The sequence below is a fragment of the Rhinopithecus bieti genome, unplaced genomic scaffold (assembly GCF_001698545.2).
Source record: "Rhinopithecus bieti isolate Rb0 unplaced genomic scaffold, ASM169854v2 scaffold_1618, whole genome shotgun sequence".
Lineage (NCBI taxonomy): Eukaryota > Metazoa > Chordata > Mammalia > Primates > Cercopithecidae > Rhinopithecus > Rhinopithecus bieti.
The window spans coordinates 5,492,964-5,500,835 of record NW_016803937.1 but is presented as its reverse complement, the minus strand read 5'-3'; the positions used below and the strand labels follow the sequence as shown (position 1 = coordinate 5,500,835).

General features: G+C 41.8%; 1 protein-coding gene across 4 annotated transcripts in view; it reads left to right on the top strand.

Annotated features, from left to right (window-relative positions):
- The window catches only part of NECAB2 (N-terminal EF-hand calcium binding protein 2), a 38,740-nt gene that overhangs the window by 13,826 nt on the left and 17,042 nt on the right, over positions 1 to 7,872 (top strand). The window lies entirely within an intron of this gene.

Here is a 7,872-nt window from a genome sequence, read left to right as displayed (position 1 = left end):
GGGCGGGGTTGGGGGTGGGGTGGTTCGTGCATCTGAACCTGGCCCCATATCAGGTTCTCAATGCTCAGCACCTGGTTTAATCTCACAGCAACCCTATGAGTGGTTCCTATCATCTCCACCATCTCACAGCTATGGAAACAGAGGCTCATAAAGGTGAACTCAACAGAGTCACAGCCAGACAGCCATAGCTGCTGGCTGGGATGAGAAGGGAAACTGAGTCGGGGTGACAGGAGGCATGGGAGTGCAGCATGAGACTCCAGGCACACCCAGGAGGCAACTGGAGAGTCAGTCAACCAGGAGCAGAGGGCAGCCATTGGGCACACCAGTCCAGGCCCACGGTGAGGGAACTGGGAGCATGCAAGGATGAGGGACACAAAGGTGCTCGAGGCAGCAGCCACCATCACCCTACCCTGAGTTTTGGGAGCCCAGAAAAGCCCAGCCCTGTCTGCCAGTTGAGGCCGGGGAACTTAGCTGATCAGCCAGACCTGGCTGAAGGATCTGAGCTGGTCATTTCCCTTTCTGAGCCTCAGTTTCTCCATCTGTGAAATGGAGACATCCACCTTATGAATTATGAAATCCTTCAGAGATTGAGTAAAGTAAGCCTTCTGAGCTATTGAGCATACAGGACAGAGTACAGAGCAAAGGCACCTGCTGGTTTGTATCAATAGGTTCCTATTGTATGCTCAGCCAGACGTTAAAACCCATTCTGTGTGATTTTCCTATGCTTCTCAGTTACTGCCTGCCATGTATTAGAGAGTCTCTGTTTTGCCATATATCTAAAAATAGCTGGGCCTCATTCTGAACCTCCATGATTCCACATTTCCATTTCTGTCCCAGTATCATGCTGTTTTGAGTCTTGCTGTTTTAGAGTATATTTTAATACCATGTAAGACCTGCTCCCTCCAATTATGAATCTTTGTAGAATATCGTTTGATATCCCAAAGTATCAAGGTATAGGCAGTGGATCAGAAGGTAGCTTGGAAAGATCCCAGGCTTCTGAGTCACCCAGACAAGGGTGGCAAGCCCAGCTCTGCTCCAAACAGGCTGTGTGAGGTCACCATATGCTCACGGGTGACCCTGGGAAATGGAAATCACCTCCTTGAGCCTGGGTTTTCTCAGCTTAGAAGGGCCCATGTCCTAGCCATGCTATGAGGCATTCATAACATCCATGGTTGCATCTTAGTCTTTAGTCAGACTTTTCAGGAACATAACAGAGTTCTCCATCAGTGTCTACCGATACAAGTTAGACCGGTTTTAGAGATCTTGCTCTCGGAAATCATATGCGTATGATGTCAGGGGTGGTCTTTGGTAGTTTTCTTGGCAGTCGTGGTGATGATAGGTTGTTGCATCCGTGATTGGCATTTCTTTTTTTTCCTTTTCTTTTTTCTTTTTTTTTTTTTTTTTGAGACAGAGTCTCACTCTGTTGCCCAGGCTGGAGTGCAGTGATGCAATGTCAGCTCACTGCATCCTGTGCCTCCTGGGTTTGAGTGATTCTCCTGCCTTAGCCTCCTGAGTAGCTGGGACTACAGGCGCCCACCACCACTCCTGGGTAATTTTTGTAGTTTTGGTAGAGATGGGGTTTCACCATGTTGGCCAGGCTGGTTTCAAACTCCTGACCTCAGGGGATCCGCTGCCTCGGCCTCCCACAGTGCTGGGATTCTAGGTGTGATGTGATTGGCATTTCTTGTGCTTGCGTAGTTCCTCACTGGTTTTTGTTTGTAGAAGTGCAGCTTGTCGGTTGTTGTTTTGAATGCTTTTCTTGTATGTGCTGTTTGCTTTCATCAAGCTGTAGCCTCAGTTATTAAGAGTGCTGTTGTCTCTGCATTCTAGCACGTGCTCCTCTTGCTTCCCTGTCTATCCTGTGGCATTTCCCCGCATGTTCTAAAACACTGTGGTGGGGACTGGCCAGACACGCTTGATTGGCTCCTGATTTTCGAGTGCATCTCTAGTACTTCTCTGCTGATGATCATATTAATACCAGGTCTTACTTTAGAATCCTCATCAGCATGTTGGAGAAATATTTTTTGCATTCCCTTTGTTCCATTTTGTCTTAGGAGGGTGGTAGTGAATGTTTTCAAATGCCTTTTGGTATTTTTAAATGATCATATGACTTTTTGCCCTTAAGCTATTGATGGGGTGGATGCTAGTTTTAGATTGTTTCATTTTGAACAATCCTTAGCTCCCTGTGATAAGCCCTAATTGGTACATTATTCTTTTATCACATTACTGAGTCCTTGTCATGAGCCAAGAATTTTATCTCTGTCTCCATTGGGAATGGAGATTGGATGATAGCTTGGGAATGATTTTGTGAGGTGGTTTTGAATGTATTCTGTGTATGAATCAGCTTCTCTAACATAGAATCATTTTTCTACATAAAAATAGAACTTATCCATAACTCTTGGGTCTTGGTGTTAAACAAGGAGGGGATTATTTTCATAGTTATTTTAATGTCATCCCTACTGTTAGTCAACTTTTTCACTTGTCCATTGTAGTATATTTTTAAACAAAACTGCCCTGGGCATAGTTGTTTTATAATCAGTCCTACGTGGAATGTTTTTACGATTATTTTTAAAAATCTAAAACATTGTTTGACACAAGCAGCCACTTAATGCAGATTAAGTTCAATAAAAGATCTGCTGCCCCTCATGGTGGCTCACGCCTGTTATTCCAGCACTTTGGGAGGCTGAGGCGGGAGGATCACTTGAGCCCAGAAGTTCAAGACCACCCTGGGCAACATCGTGGGACCTCGTTTCTCCCAAAAACGAAACAAAACAAAATTAGCCAAGCATGGTGGCATGCGCCTGTAGTTCCCACCTACTTGGGAGGCTGAGGTGGGAGGATCTCTGGAACCTGGGAGGTCGAGGCTACAGTGAGGCACAGCATGCCAGCCTGGGTGACAAGAGAAACCCTGTCTCTCAAAAATAAAAAAATAAAATTTGCTGCTATAGCTCACATCCTAAATGTCTCCTATTTTTCTACATTTTAAAACCTTCTATTTGACAGTTTTGCCTGTTTTAATTAGCTGTTTGAAATATCAAGCTCCTGGCACATTTATTTAAATTTCATGACATGTTTTCTCATTTATTTATAGTTCGTATCATTATTATTTCCTCCCTCTTAAAACTTTAGGTTTGTTGTTTTGCTGTTCTTTTCATATGTGAAATGGAATGCTTACTTTTTTTTATAATGTTTGAAATTTTAAAAATTTACTTTTGACGGGGGCTGGGTGCCGTGGCTCACGCCTGTTATCTCAGCACTTTGGGAGGCCGGGACGGGCAGATCACCTGAGGTCAGGAGTTCGAGACCAGCCTGGCCAACATGGTGAAACCCCGTCTCTACTAAAAATACAAAAATTAGCTGGGCGTGGTGGCAGGCGCCTGTAATACCAGCTACTTAGGAGCCTGAGGCAGGAGAATCAGTTGAACCCTGGAGGTGGAGGTTGCAGTGAGTGGAGACCACGCCATTGCACTCCAGCCTGGACAACAAGAACAAATCTCTGTCTCAAATAAATAAATAAATAATGGCCGGGCACGGTGGCTCACACCTGTAATCCCAGCAGTTTGGGAGACCGCGGCAGGTGGATCACGAGGTCAGGAGATCAAGACCATCCTGGCCAACATGATGAAACCCCGTCTCTACTAAAAATACAAAAATTAGCTGGGCGTAGTGGCAGGAACCTGTAATCCCAGCTACTCGGGAGGCTGAGGCAGGAGAATCTCTTGAACCCGGGAGGTGGAGGTTGCAGTGAGCCGAGACTGTACCACTGCACTGCAGCCTGGGCAACAAGAGTGAATCTCCGTCTCAAAAAAAAAAAAAAAATTACTTTTGATGTTCCCATAGCAATCATAGATGTTAATGTGTAGTATTTTCACCCTCTCTAGTCTTTGAGCAGCCTGTTATGTTCTCATTTATTTTTCAGTTCATTGTGTTAAGATAAAACTGAATGACCAGTGAGGTTTCTACTCTATTTTTTAAATGTACTGAGATTTTTCCATTACATTTGTGTTTGTTTTTATAACTATCTCATGAGTGCTTGAGATGGTGTGGATTGTGCTTACAGAATTATCAGATTTGAAAATAGCTATCCTTTCTTTGTTATGAAATATGTGCTGCTAAGAGACAATTTTTTAAAGGTAAAATTATGTCTCCTCTGCAAGTATTAAAATGCACACATCAAATATTTTTTCTTTCTTCCTTTTTTTTTTTTTTTTTTTGATACGGAGTTTCTCTCTCGTTGACCAGGCCAGAGTACAATGGCGTGATCTCAGCTCAATGCAACCTCTGCTTCCTGGGTTCAAGCGATTCTCGCACCTCAGCCTCCCGAGTAGCTGGGATTACAGGCATGCACCACCATGCCCGGCTAATTTTTGTGTTTTTAGTAGAGATGGGTTTTCACCCTGTTGGCCAGGCTGGTCTCGAACTCCTGACCTCAGGTGTTCCACCTGCCTCGGCCTCCCAAAGTGCTGGGATTACAGGCGTGAGCCACTGCGCCCGGTCCAAGGATTTTCTTTAACTCAATGTGAGAATCGGTAAGATGTTGGAACTGGCTCAAAGGAGAATGGAAAGAACTTGTGCACTAATATATTAGGTAAATAGCAATTCTGAAATCAATTGGTGAATAAATGCATGACTGGTCACTATCCCAGGGCAACAACCAATTGCCCTGTGGAGAGTGCCAGACAAAATTTCTGGCCATTTCTGTGGAAGATAATTTTTTTTTTTTTTAAGATGTGGTCTTATGTTGCCCAGGCTGGAGTATGGTGACACAATCATTACTTGCTGCAGCCTCAACCTCCCAGACCCAAGCGATCCTCCCACCTCAGCCTTCCAGGTAGCTGGGACCACAGGTGGGCAGCACCACTCCCAGCTAATTTTTTTCTTTTCTTTTTTTTTTTTTTTGGTAGTGACAGACTTTCCCTGTGTTGCTTAGACTAGTCTCAAACTCCTGGGCTCAATCAATCCTCTCCCACCTTGGCCTCTCAAAATGCTGGGATTACAGGCATAAGCCACCATGCCCAGCCAGAAGAGAACTCTTTGAATTATTATAAATGGTCTGTGTCCACAGAGTTGTAAAAGTTGCTCCAGGGAGGGTAGGAGTGGGGTGAGGGTTGAAACATTACCTCGTAGGTACAATGTTCAATAGGTGGGTGATGGGTACACTAGAAACTCCACCTCCACCGTGACGTACTTGTGTAACAAACACGCACATGTACCCTCTGAATCTGAAATAAAACTAATAAAACATAAAACCCAACTTTCTGTCCTCTGCTTCCCTCCTTTAACAAGTTCTCAAATCCATCTTTCAAATAAATCAGTTTTGGAAAACAAAACCAAGTAGCTCCTGAATAAGGAATGACTTAGATAAACTAGAAAAAATAGTGAACTTAGAAAAACAAGAAACCCAAGAGTTGTTTTTGCCCATTTCAAAGACTTTCACTGTTGTTTCTAACAGTGCCCTTTGCATCCTTATTTATCATTATCTAATGTTTCTGTCCTGTGGGTCAAGGGTTAGCTAATTTCTCATACTAAATTGTGTTTTGTCATTAAATCTTTGTGTTTCTGATGGTTTTCTTTTTTGTATTTTTAGCCATGTTGTTTGATGCATATAGACTTGTTACAGTATTTTTGTTATATATAAATGGTACATAGTTGATATGCAAAATTTAGGGAGTAAAGTATAAAGAAAATTCAAATTGCTTCTAATTCCCACTATCCCTCACCACTGGTAACATTTTAGTTTATTACCTTTAGCATTTTTTTTTTTTTTCTTTTTTTGAGACGGAGTCTCGCTCTGTCGCCCAGGCTGGAGTGCAGTGACCGGATCTCAGCTCACTGCAAGCTCCGCCTCCCGGGTTCACGCCATTCTCCTGCCTCAGCCTCCCGAGTAGCTGGGACTACAGGCGCCAGCCACCTCGCCCGGCTAGCTTTTTGTATTTTTTTAGTAGAGACGGGGTTTCACCGTGTTAGCCAGGATGGTCTCCATCTCCTGACCTCGTGATCCGCCCATCTCTCTGCCTCCCAAAGTGCTGGGATTACAGGTTTGAGCCACCACGCCCGGCCTCCTTTAGCATTTTTTATGTGTATTTCTTAAACTTATAATCTGTGTACAAAAATATATTTCCTGCTCTTTTACCTAACATTTTAACATTTTCCCCATGTTATTAAAACTGTTCAAAAGCATCATTTTAAATATTTTAATGTACTTATTTTTCTTCTTCTGTTAGGTATATTAGATTATTTCCAAGTTTTTGCTATTATGAATACCTTGTGGGATACATAGTTGTCCATATTTTGCACTATTTCTTGAGGATAATTTATCAGAGTTGGGAAATTACTGGGTTAAAAAATCTGAGCAGTTTATGGCACTTGACATATAGCAAAATGGTTTGATTAGATAGCTATAAGCATTGAAGTCCCCATAGCTATATCCTGTGTCAGTACATGAAGATTTAATAATGGCATGTCCTTGTTATAACTTATGCCTGTTATCATTATATTACTACCTTTCTTGGGCAATACTTTCTCATTTAAATTCTAACTTGATAGTGATATTGTACCTTATCCAGTTCATTCAATCACAGTTGGTTACTGAATCTTTACACAGACTTTTCTTTATAAGTCCTTTGTGCTTGGCGGGCGCCTGTAGTCCCAGCTACTCGGGAGGCTGAGGCAGGAGAATGGCGTAAACCCGGGAGGCGGAGTTTGCAGTGAGCTGAGATTTGGCCACTGCACTCCAGCCTGGGTGACAGAGCGAGACTCCTTCTCAAAAAAAAAAAAAAAAAAAAAAAAAAAAAAAATAAGTCCTTTGTGCTGTTTTGGTTTAGGTGTGCTTCTGATGGACCTTGTTTAATCAGATCTAGGACTGTGTCTTTATATAAGGGAATTTGGGCTGCCTTTTTCATTATGATTGTTTTATTTGGTCTGACTGTTGTGTTTTATTCTTCCCTTTTTTTTATGCTTTCTTCATGTCTTTTACATTTTACCTTTTGGTGCTCTGCCCTGTTTATATCATGGATTATGATTTGGAATGTACAATTCCTAGTTTTCACTTTACAAAAATACATTATTAACATTCTTAATCCTTTTTTTTTTTTTTTTTTTTTTTTTACTTTATAAAGAACCAAAATTTATTTCTCATAGTTCTGGAGGCTGAGAAGTCCAAGACCAAAGTGCTGGCATCTCATGAGGGTCTTCTTCCTGTGTCCCCACAGGGCGTAAGTGTGTAAGACTATGAACTCACTTCTGCAAGCCCTTTATGCAGTGATAATTCATTCATGAGAGTGGGGACCTCATGACCTAAATATTTCCCATGAGATTCTAACTCCCAACACTGTTGCACTGTGCATTGAGTTTCTAACACAAAAGTTTTGGGGGGCACATTCAGACCATAGCTTGGAGTTTTCTGCATTGAGAGATGAAAGATCCATTTAATACAGGGACCTCAAAATGTAAAGAGAAAACTGATTGGCTGTGTGGAGCTAGATGAAGAGGAATAAGAAACTACTATTTGCAAGACTGTGTAATTCCAAGGACTGTTATTCTTGGATAGTATGATGTTTTTAAAGAACAAACTACTATACATTTGCAAGTTATTAAATTATGAATATTATTTGAGAATTTCAAATGGCTTAATCAATGTGATATAGTGGGAAAATTGGACCTTTAGTTGTAGACGCAATTTGCTGATTACCACTTGGTGACGATGCCCTTGCTTCCATAACCCTCAGTTCATCTTGTAAAATGCGTTAGTTCTACTCCATAGGGCTATTGTGAGATTTATTTATTTATTTATTTATTTATTTATTTTATTATTATACTTTAAGTTCTAGGGTACATGTGCATAACGTGCAGGTTTGTTACATATGTATACTT